The 22,051-nt window shown below is 41.3% G+C and overlaps 1 protein-coding gene and 1 long non-coding RNA gene across 10 annotated transcripts in view; one reads left to right on the top strand and one right to left on the bottom strand.

Annotated features, from left to right (window-relative positions):
• Positions 1–22,051, bottom strand: part of LOC309380367 — a 65,310-nt gene that overhangs the window by 26,690 nt on the left and 16,569 nt on the right. The window contains exon 2 of the long non-coding RNA XR_014172883.1: positions 16,469–16,530. This is a non-coding gene — a long non-coding RNA (uncharacterized lncRNA). The remainder of the gene's footprint in view (positions 1–16,468; positions 16,531–22,051) is intronic.
• Positions 17,712–22,051, top strand: part of MEF2C (myocyte enhancer factor 2C) — a 160,060-nt gene continuing 155,720 nt past the window's right edge. For 3 of the 9 annotated variants that reach the window (XM_081930174.1, XM_081930177.1, XM_081930180.1), the window contains exon 1: positions 17,715–17,892. The gene's annotated coding sequence lies outside the window, so the exon portion shown is untranslated. Of the gene's footprint in view, positions 17,893–22,051 lie in introns of all 9 variants that reach the window. The other 6 variants (XM_081930179.1, XM_081930178.1, XM_081930176.1 and 3 more) reach the window with 4 other exon arrangements.

The raw sequence follows: 22,051 nt of genomic DNA on the forward strand, positions 1-22,051 counted from the left end.
AAATGCATGCAATTTAAAAGTGAATATATATATATATATATATATATATATATATATGCAGGTTTTGGTGTCCTCGGGTGTCTTCCCGTGTAAAAGTTGGGGTGTCTAGGCGACGTTTCGACGTGCCCAGAACATTGGAGGCTATACACCACACCCCCTCAACAGTATTTATAGGAACTCAAACACTGAGATCCTGCTCTGTTCCAGTAACAAGAAGCCGAAAGCACCAGCCTGAAGATGACGAGTGAGACCTCGTCGAAACGTCGCCTAGACACCCCAACTTTTACACGGGAAGACACCCGAGGACACCAAAACCTGCATTCCTGTACCCGTGAAAATCTACGAAAGCATATATATATATATATATATATATATATATATATATATATATATATTTGGCACAGGATGTATCTGTGATTGAACACATGGAAGACTGACATGGAATGAAAATAAGCTGGTCCATTCATCCCTAAGATATATATAGGTATACTTGATGTAGGTAGGAAAACCTTTTATCACCTTAGCCACTATTTCTAAAAGGCACTATCAGTAATACTGCTGATTCTTTTACATTAGGTTGTTGTTGTTTTTGCCACCTACTAGCATCACTTCTGAGATCTCTGAGTAAACACTAAACAATTCTTGGTACTTAGCTGTATCTGAAGTGAAAGACAGAAAAAGGAACATGTGTAGAGCACACATCTGGCCCAGAGAGTTTCCTTTCCTATGAGAGGTCTGGGCTCCCTGTCAGACGGAATGGTGTCTTACACTTAATTTGTTTAGTGGCCGGCGGCAACAAATAATTCTTGCCCGGTGCCAGGAATTAGTCAGCTGTATAATCAAGACCAAAGCCTTTGCTTCTGTAAAGCCAAAGGCTTTGTGGCCATTCTTTTTCTTTTTTCTTTTAGAAAAACCAGGAGATGATAAGGAAATGTATACATTGCCACCGGCTCAATGAGGTACTTGCTCTCGGCTCTCGGTGTAATTAGTTTCTAATTGTTTCCAAAGTTTACAGCCGATAAAATGGTTAATCTGCACGATGGCAAAAAGGAAGCAGGGGGAAAAACGTGACACACTTGAATGAACTGTAAGGAAATAAAGTGCACAACATGTGATAATGCCATGACTCCGTGTTGCTGCTGCACATTTCTGGGCTGAAAAGATATAGCTTGATGGGTAATTTGTCATGCTGTGCAATAGAGAACAACAGTAAAGAGACTTCAGACAGAAGAAAATTACACAAATAGTAGGGTGGAAAGGTATAATTGAAGATGGCAAAAGATTGAAAGAAAGACATTTAAAATTACTGTACTGACCTGCTAAATGCACTTGGGCGTGGAATCCTGACCCCACAAGAAGAAGCATTAAATGACTGCAGGCTGTGACACTACTACAGGATAATGCCAATCTAGCAAAGAGCTGAGAAAGAAGGGGAGGGGGGAGGCAGGCAGGCAGGCAGGCACCTACTGAACTTACAGGAAAGAACCTGAAGCTTATTCACGTGGAATTCAAGCAGTTTAAATGGGACAACCCTGGATAAAAGGGAGAAATGGAATACAGAATCAGAATTTTGTTGGATGCTCCTGTTGCACTGCCAGCACTCTGATGACAATTTATCAGATTTTAAACGGTACAAAAATGCTTCTAAAGGTTCGCCTTCACCATTGCCATTTTACAAGTGGGGAAATGAGCTGTCTCCTGCTTCTCATGGGCTTTGCCTCCACCCACCCACCCTTAACTGCAGCCACTCTTTCTCCCTTGTTGCACCTTCCCCTTTCAGCACAACTGGTACTGAGGGTCAAATAAGATGTAACTATGAGGACGGCAGCAGACGTGGAGCAGCGGAGGTTTGCTCAACCCTTTACTCACCTGCTGCAGCTCAGAGGAAACTCCCGCCACTGAAGCTGCTATTTGCGTCTGGAGGAAATTCCTCACTGGTTCTGGCCAGTAGGGGATTTCTCCCAATGCAAAGAAAGTGGCTTCAAATTTTCCTCATTTCCACAGCAGGGGGAGAAAGGGTTAAATTCCCCCCTGCACACCTGCTGTGGTGTCTAGAGGTAATCAGCTCTTCTTGCCCCCACCTCCAAGATGATGCTATTTGCATTTTTTAAACTTACACATTAACTGCAGAGGCACATTTAATGTTCATCTGGTTTCGTCCTAAGTGTGTAATCCAGGTGTCAGGAACTTCTGGCTCTCCAGATATTGCTGAACTACAACTCCCAACATCCTCGCAAGCATGGCTAACAGCCAAGGGTGGTGGGGGTTGTAGTTAGGTAACATTTGGAAGGCAAAAGGTTCCCAACCTGCTCCATTTCTTACAGCTCTTCCAAAACCCTGGTGGTGGTACATATGCCAGAGCAGAAACTCAGCCCTTTCATCAGTCTGTGGTGGAGAGTAGCTGCTCCCACGGCCAGTCCCAGTTAATGTTGTGGAGAAGGCAAATTGAGGGTGTTCATACAGGCCTGTTTCCTAGTATGGGGTATCTAGATCTTGTGAGATTTGCTGGAACCAATCAGATACAATGTTAGGACAGAACAGGCACCTTTCTAAAAAGTGAGCTGCTGTCAGAAGCCCCTTTTGAGTATTTGTGCTTTTTTTAAGCTTAGAAAGGACATCCATGAGGATTCCAGTATGGAGAACCTCTATCCTTTCTTGGCTTTCCTTATGCAGTACTAACTCTGAGACTGAAGATCAGCAATGCATCTAAGGAAGTAGAAAACAGTTTCCCAAGAAACACACGAAATGAAAGACAGCTATTCTTTTAAATTCACTTTTCTGAATTTTGCAGTGCAGTTTTTCAAAATATGTATTAAAACACACGCACACATTATATGGGAAAGTGTGCATAAAAATGTATGGCATCGGGGGGGAAATTGCTTGCAAAAGGTGTGTGAATTTGGCAAAACTGAATTCAAAAATTATATGTATTAGGAGAAATGCACTGTAAAATGCCAATGAATTTTCATGAGCGCTTTTAAAAAATCAAATTCACAAACTGATGCAGAAATGTGAAGGACTGAATTTTTGGAAAAGAGAAAAAACTGCAACTAACAAATTTGTCAATCCTTAGACACAATTGACATTTAATAATTATGTTAATATAATACTACATTATGGAGGGCACCACATCTGTTAATCAACAACAACAAACTCTCAGAGGAAGGCTAGGCAGGTTTAAACCTTTTCTGTAAAAAAGGACACTTGGTTTTGTTTTCAGCTGAACATCAGGATGTAGCTGGCCTCTTTAACCTCAGAGAGTTCCCAGTTTCCTCTGAGAATTTTACAGGTATGCGGGTTCTAGGAAGCTGCTTGGCATTGCAAACTCTGGAAATTTGCCATGGCAACCACCTACTCCATCTTCAATCTGGGCAGGGGAAAGTGATCTTTTCTGGGGTTTACAGAGAATGAGCAAGAATAATTCAGAGGATTCTAGTTTGCTTAATTTAAACGCAGGAGACCTGGCTAGGCAGACTGACTAGTAGAGTAGCACAGGGGCTGAAAAGCTTATTCCATTCCTGCAGGGAGCATCACACTGGCACAAACTGTGTACCTTAAATCTCTCTTGCTGAAATTAGTGGGGCATCAAAGTGATTACCTTTGAATGGACCGTGCTCAAGAGTATTAAGCAAATGTGTTTTTTCTGGAGGTGAAAACATTCAAAGGATCTGTGTTTTGTTCAAATGGTCTAAATCTTTTTCATCTGAATGATCTCCAGGGGCAAAGAGCAATTCAGGTGAGCATAGAAAGGGGGGGGGGGATAGGGCCGTCACCTTCATGTGAGTCACAGCTCTCAATATAGTTATGCTGAGTCAGTTGCTGCATCCTCTGTGTAGTTCAATGGGACACTGTAAGGATGCCGTTTATACAGAATTTTAGGGCAGCTGCACTGGGCCTCAATATTTGGCATGAGGGCCAAACTAGCATATTGTTAATTTGTTCCATAAGCAGCAGGCATGAGAAAGCCTGAGCTATCATGGTCGTGTCCAAAATTGGGGCTTTTTGTATTTCAAGGAAAGCTATTGCCCTGATCGACCATTGGTGTCAACATCAAAGAAGTGATTTTTTATAAAAAAAGAAACAGATACCAGGATATCAAGATAGCTCAAGTTTCCTGGTGGCTGCTGTTTATAACACACATACATACACACTGTGCGTGTTAATAGAATTCATAAAATTAGCACAAGTCTACTTGGTCCCCAAATGCCCAATAACATGGGCAAGTTCTGTTTCCTGGGCACGCTGCCCCAACAGATTAGGGAGGGCCATAGCTCACTGGTAGAGCAAATTTTTTTCATGCAGAATTTTTAATGTTTAATCCCCTGCCTCTACAGGTAGGGCTGGAAAAGGTTCCTATCTGAAACCCAGGAGGACACTTGTCATTCTGTGTAGACAATACTACACGGATGGACCATTGGTCTGATTCAGTATATGGCAGCTTCATACATTCTTAAGAGATCCTGGTCCTGACTTTAAAGCTAGCTCAGAAAGGAAGTCGACAGAGGCAAGCAGATCATTATGACATACAAAATGAAGAACTACCCACAAAGGTGTTCTGAAGAGTGGTACTAGAATCTGTAGACCAAATGTGGTAGATGGCAATGCATGATTATTAATGATCAACAAAGCTAGTATGTTACTGTCAACTTAAAACAGTAAGAGCAAGGCAGCGTTCCAAACAGCAATTGGATTTTACGGTCTTGTCTTTTCCAGTATTCACTTATGGTTGTTTAAAATAAAGGGAGCATGTCAATAATGCAAGTTTCTGCGTTTGTTTAGGATGTCCAATGAATGTGAAGCAATGTCCAAATGTTATTCTGTGGCTGCTGAATATGCCAAATAATCCATCTGCTTCTGCAAAACTTGGCTCCAAAAGCAAACATCCACTTTAAGCAAATTAAATTAATTAAATATCATAGCTCCACCCTTTGGTAGCAAACTAAAATCTTGCCAAGTTTCAGCTGCGGCTGCCCTATTGATCTCAAATTTGTATAGCACCGATGGCCAACAGAGGACATTGAAATGGGCAACAATGTAAGCCAATCACCATCACTCAATTTTTGCAGATACCTACATGTTGTACATTTGGAGGAGGATTCACTTGACTAGAGACTGGAGGTGCCTCTGGTTAGGTAGCCACAAACTGATTTCCGGATTTTATGTATAAAATAGTGCCTTTCAGCTGGCAGAATGACTCAGCAAGATCAAAATTAGTATACTATGCAAAATTTGTGTTCAAGGGCAGAAGTGAATGATTTTGAAACAAAGAAGGAAAATTTGATGGGAAAGTCGTCTGTTTAGCTCTACTCAGATCTCACCCTGGGTGGGAGCCCCATCTTTCCATATACCAGCTTGTTCCATTCCAAATATCTTCTATTTATGCATGCAATATAGACCGATCAATGTATAGGTACATAGAACTTTCATGGCCAAGAGATAGTGCATCTCTGAGTGCTACACCCCATAGGTGAGCTTCTAGAGGTATTTAGCTGCAGATGGAAGGCAAGTCTTTCTTCTTCTTCTTTCTGAAGTTTCTTACCCAATGTTTGCTTTCCTGGCATATGTGAAAAAGGAACTAAGTTCAACTATCTTAGCCTGCATCTACGGCGGGCTCTACCATGAGACAAAGTGAGGCAGCTGCCTCAGGTGGCACATACTAAAGGGAAGTGGGTGGACAGAGCTGTGAGTGCATGTGCCATGCAGTCTGCTCTGCACCTGCTAGGCCAGTCTTCTGCCTTCAGGTATAGTGCAAGATGCTGAAGCAGAATGCAACTGCCAGCCTGGTCAGTTTTTGGACATGGAGTGTATCCTTGGCCTCAGGCAGCCCGATGTCTTGGATCCATCTGAAAGTGAATTGTTGCTTGGATCTCCGCTATTGTACTTCATGCATCATAACAGACAGTATGGCATAATGTAAAGCATTTAGATCAAAATATCCAAAATAATGGGACAAGTTGATGACGGGCTATTTTGCTGGGGGCAAAATGCTGTCATACAGCACTGAAAGCTACAAGGGTCCTACAAAACGCTGTCATGCAGCATGCAAAGCTACAAGGGTCCTACATGAAGATAAAAATTGGCAGCCTGTAATGTCCCATTGGAAGTGGGCATTGTTGCATTGCTAGGAAGCCTGGAAACAACAGACCTGGCTTATGTTGTCCCCAAGCTCTGAATCAGCTAGATCTACAGGTTTGGGTCTGCTCATTATCTTCATCCCAGGACCCTTAATCAGTTCACTTTCCTCCCACCGTACAGCTCTGAGTGTCTTCATCCTCACTAGGGACGAATTCAATCCTCCATCTCAAACTCCTTCTGCCTTCAGAGTTCTTCCTCCTCAGTCAGCAATCCTTTCCTGCCTAGGATGGTCACATAGGTCATCCTGGAAAAGGAGGAAATGCATTGGCCAAAAAACATAGCATGACATAAACTTTGCATACCCCAGTTCATGTGTTGATGAAAATTTAGAAATCATGTGTACTGTTTAAAGAGAAATACAGTGCATCTTACTATGGGGAGGGGAGCAGCCTGCCTACCAGTTCAGCCTGCGGTTCAATGGCTAAGTGTCAATGGGCAACTTGCTCTCCCTTCAGGTGGTTCTTTATCCTTCATCTTGACTTAGACCAGACAGCCTCTCAAAACAGACGACTGTCCCCTGGCAGCCTTTCAAATAAAGCATGGCACATATCCACCTACTCCTGCCACCTGTTGTTCTTTGCTTCAGCCCACTGGCCTTGGCATTATTCTGCCAGGAATCCTTGTCTCTGGCCTGAGGCTCTGTTCTTACTTTTTCCATTCTTCTCCCTCCCCAACATGTGACTCGCTTGCTTTGTCCTCACTGTTCCCCACCCCCACCTCTAGCTCTTATATCTGAAAGCACAGGCTCCTCCTCTCCTCTCTCCTTTCTTCTCTTCTCCTTTATCCTCATCCTTTGCCTCCCTGTCTACAGGGAAACTGGAGTGTGTGACTATAGATTTCAGAAGCTGGATGCCAGCTTGCCACACTTGGTGGTTCATACTGGAGGGGGGGAAAGGTAAAGAACCCTGGACAGTTAAGTCCAGTCGCAGAGGACTCTGGGGTTGCAGCGCTTATCTCATTTTACAGGCTGAGGGAGCCGGTGTTTGTCCGCAGACAGTTTTTCCAGGTCATGTGGCCAGCATGACTAAGCCGCTTCTGGTGCAAAGGAACACTGAAACCAGAGCAGCACATGGAAAAGCCGTTTACCTTCCCGCCGGAGCGGTACCTGTTTATCTACTTGCACTTTTTGGTGTGCTTTCGAACTGCTAGGTTGGCAGGAGCTGGGACCGGGCAACAGGAGCTCACCCTGTCGTAGGGATTCAAACCGCCAACCTTCTGATCAGCAAGCCCAAGAGGCTCAGTGGTTTAGACCACAGTGCCACCCGCGTCCCCTTCGTACTGGGTAGTGAACAGCAATTACACAAGTGACCAGATATGAGGTGGATAGGAAGCTGCCTTATTAGGTCCATCATATGGTGTCATTGGACCATCTAGCACTTCCCTGTCTACACTGACTGATAGTGGTTCTCTAGAATTTCAGACAGGAGCTTTTCCTAGCTCTACCTAAAGGCACCAGGGGTTGAACAGGGACCTTCTGTGTGCAAGGCTCTAACACTAAGCTACAGACCAACACGGCTACCTATCTGTAACTAAGCTACAGTTCTCCAAGGCCCCTGCTATGCCTTCTTCTGGTTCTTTTATCTTTATACCATATGGATGGACAACCTTTCAGACAGGAGTCTCCTTTCACATATTAAAAACTGTCTTCTGTAAAGTAGGACACACAGCCAGCCTATTTCTAGCGTATTCATCCAATCCTTATTGAGATATTGGGTACAAGTGAGAGAAGAAGCAATTCTGTTGTTTCTTAGCAAGCATCTGAACATGCTTCTTAGCAGGAGTCTCTCATGGGGAAATTGACATGCAGTCAGGGTCAGCGGGTGGCGCTGTGGGTAAAAGCCTCAGCGCCTAGGGCTTGCCGATCGAAAGGTCGGCGGTTCGAATCCCCGCGGCGGGGTGCGCTCCCGTTGCTCGGTCCCAGCGCCTGCCAACCTAGCAGTTCGAAAGCACCCTCGGGTGCAAGTAGATAAATAGGGACCGCTTTCTAGCGGGAAGGTAAACGGCGTTTCCGTGTGCAGCTCTGGCTCGCCAGAGCAGCGATGTCACGCTGGCCACGTGACCCGGAAGTGTCTTCGGACAGCGCTGGCCCCTGGCCTCTTGAGTGAGATGGGTGCACAACCCCAGAGTCTGGCAAGACTGGCCCGTACGGGCAGGGTACCTTTACCTTTACCTTTTACAGGGTCAGCTGTGCTGCCAAAGAAAGGAAGGAAGATATATTTTCTGTAGTGAAGAAATATGCTCACTTTTACACAGGGGGTGCTTTACACAAAGTAGTCTGTTGGATTTTAAAAGTAAAGCTCACAATATGAGCTGACTTCTCACAGTATTCATGCTACGCTCCTCTGTGTGTGTGTATTTTAATATATTTTGGAGGACAATGATAGGCATGAGCTCAGAGCGAAAAAAATAAGAAGAATGCAGTAATCCAACAAACAAATGCTGAGTTGGTGGAAAAAGCTTTGCTCATGTTACAAAATAATATTGCACAAGCCGAGTTGTGTGATGCACTCCGAACAGCTAATTAGAGCAGATCAATGAAAGCTGGAAAGATATGTGACAGTTGTGTGTCATCAAAAATGTACCTGACCTATCATCCAATCCCCATGAGAAGATGGCCTTGGTAAGTACTCTGCAGCAGCCATCCTCAAAGCACTAACCTGACAACACACCAGAATAAGCAATTTTAAGCTTCTGCCGCAGCAGTTCTCAGACCATTTCCTGATCATATGTTCCTTTAAAGGAAAAAAAGCAACTTAGGACCAAATTCCAGGGCCAGCCCAAAGCGCTCTCAGGGCTGAAGGACAAGATGACTTTCCCCATCTCTCTATGCACAGAAACTGACAGGACTGACAGCTGGATCTTACTATAACACTGGCCATGGGACAGTGTCCTCCACTTCACTTGAAGACATCTGGCTACTTTAGGGAGTGCATAGCAGGTCACATGGCACATACAGCTCTATCCTCCAATGCCTTGCCACCGCCGCCACCACCCCCAACACATACCTGCACCGAAATAAGTCCTGGAGCGGCACTCCCTCTCCACTATACCACTGGTCTCTGGGGATAAAATGTAGCATACAAATGGTTAGCTGGCATCCATCTGTCTCTAGAGATAATGGGGTGTATCTCCAGAGCTGTAGCACATAAATATACCATTGAGAAAAAGGAAAAAAAATATTGGTATTTACTCTGGACACTTCTAATTCAAAATAGCCCCCTCTTAGTTTCAAACTTTCTTGTTTTTAATACTGCTGTAATTGTGCAGCATTACAGATCTGCCAAAAAACTAAGTTCTTGGCTTCAATTTAAAAAACTTTGTTCGAAGTCGCTAATTAATTATTTTCCTTTTACACCTAGTTCTTCTTTAACCTAAAAATATTCAGTTTTATAATATAACTCTTGGCAAGCTGAAGAGACTAAATAGGCAACTAAATACTAAAAGCAAAACTATGCAAAACAGCAAATATCACGAAAGCTTAACACTAAATAATCCACACAATGGATAAAGCAGACGTCCATCTGGCCACAATCAAGAAGGTGGCCTTTTCTGTGATGATGCCCACTCTCAGAAATAGTCTCCCCCTCTCCTGACCAAAAAAAGGTATACACAAATATCTGCGCAATTCAACACACGTGAAAAATGTTTCTGCTTTCTATAGTTTTTGCTGGCTCCAGTTCTCTGCTGCTGTATAACTTTGAGGCTTTTTTAACCACTTGGTTGTTATACATTGCTTTTTATATTGTATTTTATGATCTACTGCAAACATGACAGGCAGCATATACATATTTTTAATAAAGAAACAAAATTAATATTAAGAATAACCACAATAATAGTAATTTTTGTTTATAAGTAGACACAATTTGGTATGCAGTGTAAGCTACAACCCTTGGGCACCCGTGGCATTATAGAACAGCAGTACACAAAATATTACTAGGCATCTGTGAAACCAGCTTGGGAATATATTATTTATTACTTATTGCACACTTCCTTTTACCAAAGTTGTACAGTGGAACCTCAGTTTTCAAACTTAATCCATTCCGGAAGACCGTTCGGCTTCTGAAAAGTTCAGAAAACAAGGATCAATGGGCTGGCTGCAAAGTCAATGGGGGGGGAATGAAAAACACGCCGTGGAAGCTTCTGAAAATTGTTCGAAACAGGAGCATTCATTTCCAGGTTGTCGGCGCTCAGGTTCCGAATTCTTCGGCTTCCGAAATGTTCGATAATCGAGGTTCCATTGTACTTACATGAAAATCCAGGGGCCGATTCAAATTTCATAGAGCTCCAGTTGCACACCAGTTCATTCAATATTATAATTTCCATATCTTATGCAAAGGTTTCCAGAGGTTTGTTTGTGTTTTTCATATGCAATAGCACTGCATCATGGATTTTTAATAGATATAAAATTGCCTAAACAATTAAATCAGTGTTCACAAAACTTCAAGGAATGATCCATGCTGCTAAGTTGGAGGTTTCCAAGGATGCTTGGGTGATCCCGTGCTGAAAATTATATACTGTAAGCATCCAGACCTCCCTGCCACAGCCTTCTTCTCCTAGCTCTGTAGTCTCAGGCTGGTAGGGCAGAGAGTAGTGTGGAGGCTCTCTTTCCTATCAGGCAGATTCCTAAATAAGGCTAGCATGCTGCTTTTCCCAGTTCCTCTACCAGGCATAGGCTGGTAGGAGAGGGAAAAGGCTTGGCGGGGGGGGGGGCTCCTACCTGCTTTCTATCTAATCAGAGTGGAGAAAAGCATCTGTTCTACATTCATCAGCAACAGCACCTCAAAATTCTGCACATCTGAGTGCATCCAGAATGGGTGCCAGAAAAGCTTTCAGCCTGCCATTTGCACTTCCGTTCCAACTCCCCCTCATTTTCTGCACCCCCTTCCATTCAGTTAACATTCTGTGGCCACAGAGCACACTGTTTTGAAGTACCACCCCCATTTAGGGGGTTTTCTAAATATTTTTGAACATCTGCAAAACCTGGGGTTCCCCCTCCCTCCCCCAAGTCGGCTGGTACCTACCTCTTGTGTGTGGAGGGTACCACTTTCACCTAATAAGGATCCACACTCAGAGAATGAGTTTGCTATCAGCCTATAGGACACTAATAATAGCATCATAAGCTACCAAAGTGGTTGCATCACTGCAGTTGACAGACCCCAAGTTAAAACAAAGGAGATGCAATGGTTTGTCTTGGTTAACCAGGCTAGCTGTGCTTTCCCTTGTGAAGAGTTAGCTGGAAATTACCCAGTGATGCTACAGCAATTGCTCAATTGCGTGGGCAAACCTGCTCATTCTTATAACTTTACTTTGCAAAACCACAAGAATTGTGACAAGAAATCCAGTTTACCTCATCTGCAGGAAGCAAATCACACCTAAAAGCTGGTCCATTCCTCACCCAGAGCTAGAGCTACGCACTGCTACAATGCAAGTACCCAGCAGGACTCCATGTTTTGACCACATCCTTTTCTTGGCTTTTATGTTTAGCATCTTCGCATCATTGTAGTAGATCAGTGCCTGCTCTCAGTGATGAACTGAATGAGAGCCAATCACCTAAAGCTTAATCCAGATGAGATTGAGAAATTGTTAGTGGGAGGTTCCCCAGGCCAAATGAGTGGAGTTTGGTCTGCCCTAGATGGAATTACACTCCCTCTGAAGCAGCAGGTGCATAGTTGGGGGTTACTTCTGTATCCATTCAGACTGCTTGAGGTTCAAGTGGCCTCAGTAGTGCAGAGCTTTGGCTGGTGGCAGCTGAGCCCCTATCTGGACAGGGACAGCCTAACGTCTGTTGTCGACACTCTGGTAACCTCTAGAATAGATGACTGTTGTATGTGGAACTGCCTTTGAAGATGGTTCAGAAGCCGTAGCTGAATTCAGAGGTCTGAGAATGTAACACCAATCCTGGTCCAACTGCACTGGTTACCAAGTAATTTCTGGGCTCAATTCACATTGCTGGTTTTGACCTATAAAGCTCAGGAATGCCTCTTCTGACATAAAATGTCCTGTACAGTGTGTTCATCATCTGAGACCCTTCTCCTTGTGCCCTGTCTGAGGGAGGCATGCAGGGTGGCAACACAAAAACAGACCTTTTCAGTAGCAGCTCCCCATATATGGAAAGCTTTCCCCAGAAAAGCACACCTGGCACCATCATTGCCTGTTTTTAGGCACAATCCAAATACATTTTTATTTACCCAGACCTTTGATCATTAATTGGGAAGGTACCTAATTCTATCTGGGGTCTTTTTCCCACTTTAATCATAAATGTATGTACAAACATATAACCATCCAAACAATAACATAATCATATACGGAGCATATTTTAGATAAAAAACAAATTGAAGAGATGCAGTTAGATTTAGCCAAGAGGCCTTTTTTTAGTGCTTATCCTTTTTTTATTATTAGAAATTTCACATTTTATCAAAAAACATATCATTCTTAAGTTTCCCCTCTATTTTTCCCTCCCCCTCCGCACAAGTGCATATCTTTTTAAATGAGGTAGGTAGGATTTGCACAAGGTCTTGTTTTATTGCTGTTTTATATTTGGCTTTAGTGTTTCTTGTATTTATATTATGTAAGTTGCTTTGAGACACTCAAGAAGTGATGAATATATACAACAATACCTTCATAGGCATTGGGGGGTAAAGTTATCTTGGGCAAAAAAGAGAGAAATACATCAGTCTCTATATATTTTTACCATGTCCCCCACTTTAGTAATAACAACAACAACAACAACAATAACAACAATAATATACTACCCTTCATCCATAGATCTCAGGGTGGTTCACAGCATAAAAAAAAGATAAAACACAAAATACATGATAAAAATAAGAACAAAAATAAGCCAAGCCAATAAACCTCCCTCCTTCCCACAGACACATTTCAAAGGATCTGGGATGTTAGTCAGCCAAAGGCCTAGTTGAAGAAGAACCTTTTCACCTGGCACCTAAAGGTGTATAATGAAACATTCCCCAAAATAAAGAGCAGCAGTTGCAACAACAGTGACAAAAAACCCTCTTAGTACTAAAGGTAAAGGTAAAGGGACCCCTGACCATTAGGTCCAGTTGTGACCAACTCTGGGGTTGCGGCACTCATCTCACTTTATTGGCCGAGGGAGCTGGCATACAGCTTCCGGGTCATGTGACCAGCATGACTAAGCCGCTTCTGGCAAACCAAAGCAACGCACGGAAACTCCGTTTACCTTCTCGCCGGAGCAGTACCTATATTTCTACTTGTACTTTGACGTGCATTCAAACTGCTAGGTTAGCAGGAGCAGAGAGTGAGCAACGGGAGCTCACCCCGTCACAGGGATTCGAACCGCCGACCTTCTGATCAGCAAGTCCTAGGCTCTGTGGTTCAACCCACAGCGCCACCCGCATCCCCTCTTAGTACTACTAATAATTAAATTATTATTTTCATGCCCTATTCCAGGATATGAAATTACACTCATTTCCAACTGTCCATACCAGCCCTTCACCCCTTGGAAAAGTATCTCCTCCTCATCTGGAAGCTGGGCGGTAATAAGAACAGACATGGGGAGAAAATAAAATATCCCCACCTCCCTTACCAGTCCTCCTCTTCGTCTCCCTATTGCAGTGGCTGCAACACAAAGGACTATAGAAGATGTTGCTCTCCCAAGAACTCTTTCAGGAGTTCTTGTGAAAACCAACATCTACCATAATCCCCTGGGTTCCAGTCCACTGTTAGCCAGCACTATGGGAAGAAAGGGAGGGGGAGAAAACTTCCATTCAAGCAGGGGGGAAAAATCAGGGCTAATGTGCACCTCTCAATTTGACGCAGGCTTTCCAAGTGCCTGTCATTCTTTTTCTAGCCTGGCTCAGGAAAACTTCACTGGTGCCTCTAATTTTAATATTGTGCTGAGGCACATTTAGAACCATCTTCCATTATTTTGTATGAAATGCATATTTCGTCCCACTGCACACGCCAATATTTTTGTTTGTTAGTTTTATGTTGAGTAGACAACAGTTGGAACATCACACACACACCCTTACCAACCCCATTTTATGCAAAGTAAGAATGAGAAGTGCCTAAAATGGCTGCCCAAGTAAATATCTGGTTCTAAATGTCAGAGCACAGCAAAGTCCCCAATATGCCCCTCTGCAAGGGGGATGAATTATCTAAGGCCTTGGAATAGATCCAACCATTTTTGACCAGGTTCTAGAATCACAATGCTTAAGTAAACTTCTATAAAGAATCCGTACGCATACAGACCTGAAGAATGATGCAGAATCCGAAGCAGGCATGTGGTAAAGTAACATTTTTATTGCAGTAAGAGAAGTTTAATATAGAATGTCTGCAATACCATTCTGGCTTATTGAGCAGAGAATCTGTGGGATCATTCATGCCATCTGCACTCAGCAGGGACGGGTTGCTGAGAAAAGTTAGCAAATAAAAACAATAAAGAAAGTAAATGAAAATAATATGCAGAGTGATAAAAATAGGGAAGCCAGAACTCTAAACCAGTTGGATTTCAGTTACCTCCGCTGGATCTTTCAGCAGAGAAATGTGTTGCGGTAACGGCTATATTTAATGAAATGAAAATATAAGAACCTAGTCCAGGTAGGGGAACTGCTATTTACCTGATTGAGGCTGTAATTCATAAACTACTTAATCGGGATTAGTCAGTGAAATCCATGCAAAATGAAGCTCATTTTAAAACAGATCTTTTTCTCTCTTCATTTTCAAAGGTAACAGATTCATAATATTATCTCACTGGAAACTCTGAAAAAAATGTTTTAACTGCTTGTGTCTGGAATTTTTGCAAGACTTCACACTCTAACAATTTTTTTATCTTAGTATTAGAAGGCATCATTGATTTTTCCCCCTCTTTTTTGCAGTAACCTTTTTTTGTTTTGTTTTGTTTTTATTTTTTTACATTGCCTTGTTTTTGTTTTTGGCTTTTTGTTCCATTAGAAGACTATAAAGATATTAGAAGACTATAACGACAATACCATCATTTTCAAAACATTTGTTAGAGCTAAATACATAAATACCAATTATTAACCACTCCAAAGTCTGCTGGAACCACAGTACCTTTACTCTTTTTCAGGTTTAAGTAGACTTTACTGGAAAAGAAGTTTCATTACTATTCTTGGACATCATGCCCAAGAAGGATCTATCTGTTCTTTTCATGGTCAGGCCTCATTTCCCAGTTATATGGAAACTTGATCACACCTTTTCCTAGTGATCTTGCTAGGTGCAGATGTCCATACTACAATATGGATATTAGTTGCTACAACTTTGTTCTGAAGAAAATGGCACTAATGCCATGAGATTAACTGATAAAAAGTACTTGTGGACATGATAGACATCTGGGTATCCAAAAACAAGTGTGGATGTTTCTTAGCTCCCTTGCTAAGAAACTAATATTTCAGGGAAATTGATATCCCGTGCAGAAAAGAAATTTGAACACCTCCAGAGGCCACCTATAACTATATCCTCCATTTGATCTAGATTCAGCTTCAATTGGTTTGCCTGCATATATTCCTAGATGTCAGTCCATAACCAAGTTTACTGTTGACCAGGCATAGGCAAACTCGGCCCTCCAAATGTTTTGGGACTACAACTCCCATCATCCCTAGCTAACAGGACCAGTGGTCAGGGATGGTGGGAATTGTTGTCTCAAAACATCTGGAGGGCCAAGTTTGCCTATGCCTGCTGTTGACTCTTAACAAGTATGTGTGAGATCCTAAGTTCTACTATCTTCAGAGCACAACACTACCATCACTTATCATTATCTTCATGAATATTTCCACCCAAGACTGCAGCCTACACACAAATACTCTAGCCTTTAAAAATAAAGGCCTTTTTAAAAAATGATTTCATTTGATTCAAACACAGTGCATGCAATTCTGGCCTCTCACTCTAGTCAAAGATTTTGCGTTGCCTGGCTAATTCTATGACCTAACAATCAAGGTATAAATGCTTTGAAAATCCTCCTATTTTGGGGGGGGGGGGGGGAATACAATAGGAGAACTGCCTAACTACTAAGTAAACAAAGAAGCAGCTTTGTACTAATAGAGGTTCCAAGTTTCAAACTCCTATTCACTGGGTCTTGAAGAAGGTAGCTTGCATTTTTTGGTGTGTGTGGCGGGGTGTGAATAGCTAGAGAGTCTGAACCTCAAACACATGATTTTTTAAAAACATGATGAAAGCATAAGGGCTTTGTTATGGCACACGCAACACCCCAAACCTGTTTCCCCTTTGCGAGCTTCTAAAAAGTATCTCCCATATAATTATTAAATGAAAACACTCACTTACCCAGTACTCAGCCTTTAAATCTTGAATAAGAGACATTCACTCTGAGAGAGGTACTTACCGTGTTTCCATGGATACTGGATGATGCCAATCAGGTCCATGTTTTTATCTGAAAGTGGTACCCTGCAGAGAAATGAGTTTGGTGAGTAGCTGTTTATGTGCAGTAAGTAAATAGGAAGCTTGTTTATTTGACAAAGGGCCTGTGACCCAGCCTCTCCTTCCCAATACCTCTCATTCTCTCTCCCCTCAACCCTCCCCCCCCCTTTAAGCACAACAGTACTGGGGCATGTCGTCAAATAGTTTGTGTAGTTTCCTGCCAAATTGCTGAAGATCAGGATTTTGGTAATGCAGATAGATCATTTGCCTGGTATTTCACCCATTTGGTGAATTAACGATACTAATGGTAACTACCAGATTCCCCCCCCCCCAATATCTAGTACCATACACTTTTTTTCTCCCCAAGGGGAGGCAGATGAGTAACAATAGGTTACATAAATACAATAGAAGTTACATAGTCAAAAACAGCCTGTGAGTTGTGTGTGTGTTGTTACCAGGATGAATAACAATAGCAGACTGGCGAGACATAAATGTCCTTACCTTAGTCTAAAAAGGAGAAAAAATCCTGAATGAAAGTGCTTCAAGATTTAACAAGGTCTTACTTATGCACATTTGCTCCGATTCCTCCATTTTCAAAGCCTCTGTGTAATTCTGAAATGCAGTCTCTTAACACGACATTCTAATTTGGGGAGCGAGATTACTGAATCCTCTTTGAGAAGTTTTAGGTTTCTAATATTTCTCCGCATAAAAGTAAGAGTGAAAAGGGAAAGAAATCCACTTTAATACTTAACATAGTTTAATAACCCGAATGATGTGTGTTCTGTTTCCATTTCTAAAGAAGTTTCCTTCCAGCTGTAATTAAAAAGTACAAAAAGTTGTCTTGTTCTAAAATTATTCTTGGAAATAAGATTTTTTTTTTTAACTTCACTGTAAAAGAGGGGTATCCCCCCCCACACACACACTTTTTTCTTTTACTTTCGGCCATCTGAAAGTCATTTCATTTTGCTTCTTCCCGAGAAGTGATTTTTGGATAAAGCTACTGATTTGATATTTTCCAATTGAACTTACAGCTTGCTTTGTGGACAGAGTAATTCTATGTTCTTTCGCCAGAGCTGACAAAGGTCTGCTTGTCAGTGATACCTTTTACAGCTAAATTTACTCTCGAGTGACAGGAGCAGGTGGGGCCAGGCATGCCAGACACTTGTGCATGGAAATCACGCATCTTACAGGTCAACAGCAAAGGGGAAAAAGCTTGTGCCTTCATAGCAGAGGGTGAGTGAGGCAAACAGGACCCAAACTGGGGGGTTTCTCTTCAAAGCCAGCTGGTCTGGCTTTATTCTACAGGAATTTTTTACCTGTCAGTTTAATCATCGAAACCCTCAGCAGGTGCTGACGGGTACATCTTCCTGGAGAAGAAGAAGGGCACTGGTGAGTTTAAATAAATAAAATCCTTTTTCATATATATATGATATATAAAAATAGAGTTGAGGCTGATCTCCTAATTCTACTATAGAATTCTGCCTAGGACCAGGAACCGCAGGTAAGTTTTCAAAAACTTAAGGGATATTTTTTTATTTAAAAAATGAGACACATTTGGAAACATGCTTCTTTCTAATAATTCCTTTGACAAAAGAAACTTTCATGACCAAGATCCAGTTTTTATATTACTGCCGCTTTTTGGAAAAGGTATTCTGAAGACTAAATGCTGAGAATATATATGTTTAGCATGCAGGGTGTGTGGGGGGGAATTGGCAGGAAAGCTAGGAAGCACATGCCCCCCCCTTTCAAAATGATTTTCCTTTTTTTAAAAAAGTGAGGTGAAAAGAATATGTTCCATTTTGTTTCCCTCATTCTACCTATGATTCTGTATTTGTTTCTGACCCCTGTTTAATGTCCTATCAGATATAATGTACAGGAGTGAGTTTTTCAATCAAATGGGGCGTGAATGTGGAAGACTTTTTAAAATTTTAAGATGTTACTGATCAAAGGGCAACCATACGTTAAATACTGGTGGTGTCACTGGGGAAAGAAGTTGGATTATGAAACAAAAGCTACGTGTGAATATAATAGTGTATTTGCACCCTGATTTCACTATAATTGCATCATGTGTGCTGTTTGAACAACTGCTAATTTCATAAAACCGCCATTCTGCTGGTGGAATCTACAGAGAGGAACATTTTTTCAGGACAATCTTATTTTAATTACTGCAAAGACGTGGGGGGAAAGATCAAATGCTAAGGCGTATTTTAGGGAGGAGCAGAATTTTTATGATGAATTTCTATTTTCACAAGCTTGTGCTTTTAACTGTGCTTCACAGCAGTTCTTACAAACTGTCAAACAAATTGAAAGCATTTCTGTAAACAAGTAATCAAGTTTTTTTATTAAAAAAAAAGAGGGGGGAGAAGAAGAAGGAGGGGGGAAACCCAAGACAAAGTCTATATACAAAGAGAACATATGAAACTGCTTTTAACAACCAGATTCCATACTGACATACTGCCTGGCACGCAAGTTTAAAGAGCACAGAACAACAGATAGATAAATTGTGACATTAATTTGGCACTGAAGGTTATTCTGCTTGGAAAATAGGCACGGGAGTTTTAAAGCCAGGATTGTTCAACAACTTTAAAGAGATTTTCTACATGGAATATTTGTGATTTTCCATATGTATGGAACATGAAGTCCAGGGGTTACTGATCTCAAGAAATGGGCAAGGTTTTTCAAACACTAATCGGTTTTTCAAAGTAAATCCAAACAATTTCCTCTTTTTTTTCTACAAGAAATTTGTGTTTACGATCACAGCCTTGGTCTGCCTGTCTGTCTTGTTCATGAAAAAAAAAAATGAAGCATGCAGAACAGCTGATTTGTCTTTATATCTGTCCTAAAACCAGGCAGCTGCCAAAGCAGAATGCCATTGACACAGACATTTGCAAGAACAGTTTTCAATTTGTGAACTCACTGTAGGTCACTTGATTTCATACAATGACACAAATTATGTTCAGAAAGAAGGGGAAAATATGTAATCGGTAACTTAATTGGCTGTTTAAGGAACCTGAACCTGTGTTTCCTCTGATATCAATCCAAGACTAAAATCCTGTGCACACTTGCCTGGGATTAAGCCATATGAAATACAGTGGGGTTTACTTCCAAGCAAACACGAATAAGATAGCACTGCATGGAGCTATATACTGATTGATAATACCTAAATATGTAGCATACCACATCATTTGCTTCCTAGGCTGTGATCCTAAATAGATTGTGACTGTGGTCCTACACACACTTTACTGGGAATAAGACCTGTTGAACACAGGGGGACTTATTCTGAGTAAACAGGCAAAGAAGGTTGCCTTTAATTTCTGAAAATCCTCCATGCCCATTATCTTGAAAAATAAATAATTCTAGAAAGTTTTCTTTTTTAAAAGCAAAACAGATACCTATGCGAAATTACGAAACTGTACAAATTCATGAGCAATGGCAAAAATAGTAAGCTACAAACTGTTTTTCTTTTTGTGGAATCAAGACACCTGAGCTTCTGTTAATGTGACTCACTTAATTAAAATCTTTGTAAATAGAGTTTGTAGCCTGAGTTCCTTCTGTTTAAAAATTAGTCTGTTTTGTTACACCTGAAATCATAAAGTAGTTTACTTCTTTTGAATAAGAAACCTAATTTTGTGTATTGGCAATCATATTTGCAACTTATTTAGCTTCATACTGATTAACCCTGATCATTAGCTTTTGACATTGTTACCATATCATCTAAATATCTGAGTGTGACTGAATAATAAAGGGCTAACATTTATCTACTAACAGATAGTATCTGTTAAATGGACCTTTCCTCTTGACAGTGAAATTTAAAATAAATAAATGTTGTTGGATGGTTTAAAAAGCAGTAGTGGTACACTTTTGTCCTTTTCCTAAACACATGCTCAGGAGTGACTGAAACAAATTTAAATGACTGCCATCAATAGCTATGTATATTCAGAATTGTAGACTCTTAAGATTTGTAAACCGGCCCGGGAGGAGCATGAGTCCAGTCCCATTATTTAAGGCAGTCTAACCTGCATCTCAAGCTTTTCTGATGGGCACATTCACAGTATTTGCATAAAACCTTGCAAGGAAGAACATTCTGGAACCTCCATTGGTAATTTCCTGTTGCAGAATTCTTCCTAGTTCTAATCTTAAAATTTTGTTTGTGTAATGTGAGGCGGGTGCTTTGTACTCTATACTTGGAAGATATGGGGCATAGCCACTGGGGACTTCGTAATAGGCAAACCCTATCAAAATACACCTTGCCTGGCCCCTGTTCATTGCCATGAGATTTCCACCAGGGGACTTCCACATAGATTGTGCCTATAGTTACTCTCTTCCTTCTTCCTCACACCCTTTTAAATAGCTTAAAACGGCTCATATGAGCCCCACAACATCGGGGGGGGGGGGCTAAATATACTCTGTTTCTCCAGATTCTCCAGATAGACCTTTTATTATCCATTCCATTCCTTTATGTAAAAGCGACAACACCCAGCAATCTAGTTCACTTTTCTACTACTTCTTTGTCTTTACCAGTAAATTGTAAAACTTGACAAAGTTTTCTCTATGTATTGTCTCTAACTGTGACTCCCTGGAAGTGCAGAAGTTTTGTGTATGCTATTCCTTCTTCCAAACCTTCTTTCTTTCCCTTGCACTAGGGGAAACACATAATAGCTTTAATGAAATTAAGATAATGGACAAAACTGCTGAAATTATAATCTTGCACAATTGCCCTTGCATACATCTGTTTGCATATATATTTATTGATATTTCATTTTAAAAGGTAAGTGATACATATGAAAAGCCAATTTGCAAACTGCTTTTCCTTTTGTGTGTGCGTTAGATGCAGTATTCCTGCAGCGTAAACCCAATGTTCCTCTTCCTAATCATTTAATTTAGAGCAGTCTTGAAAAGTACAAAAATATGGCCTAAGAACAAAATATTCTATCAGAATCACTCAGGTACTACAGGACCACTTGAGTGGCAAGTATAGTAAGTTATTCTTCCTGGAAGGAACTGTTACACACCAAGGGCAGTTGAATGAGTAGAAAATTGTTAAATTCTTAGAATAAATTATAGATCATATGAACCAATACTCTCAAAATCAGCCATGCTCCGATTGTGACTCCTCACTAATGCCTGAAATTAATTGAATACTTCCTTGACGTTGTCACATTCAGAGCTATTTGACCACCCCCCTTTCCTCAATGTATTCTCATTCAATCATCTTGGGTGATTATCAAACACCACATTTTAATTCTACTCCAAGCCTGCAATAGATTAGCCTTTTTGTATTTCAGTCATGGCCTTACAGTCCAGTTCCATACTGTTGGAGATCCAGCAGCTTAGGGAACTTGCAAAACAGCATCACTTGCAAAATATCCATATAGCTGTCTCAAGACACTGGAAAAAAAAAAATACAGGAGTATAGGCGTATAAATGAAAAGAGTCTAATGTAGCATCAAATACAATTAAAACCCAAAATGTACTATGGTGGAAAGTGGCAGACTCTGTTCTTCTATCACTCTAGTATGTTATCTTGGAACATACTCCTCCAGAGTTA

Source organism: Podarcis melisellensis (assembly GCF_964234715.1).
Source record: "Podarcis melisellensis genome assembly, chromosome: 11".
Lineage (NCBI taxonomy): Eukaryota > Metazoa > Chordata > Lepidosauria > Squamata > Lacertidae > Podarcis > Podarcis melisellensis.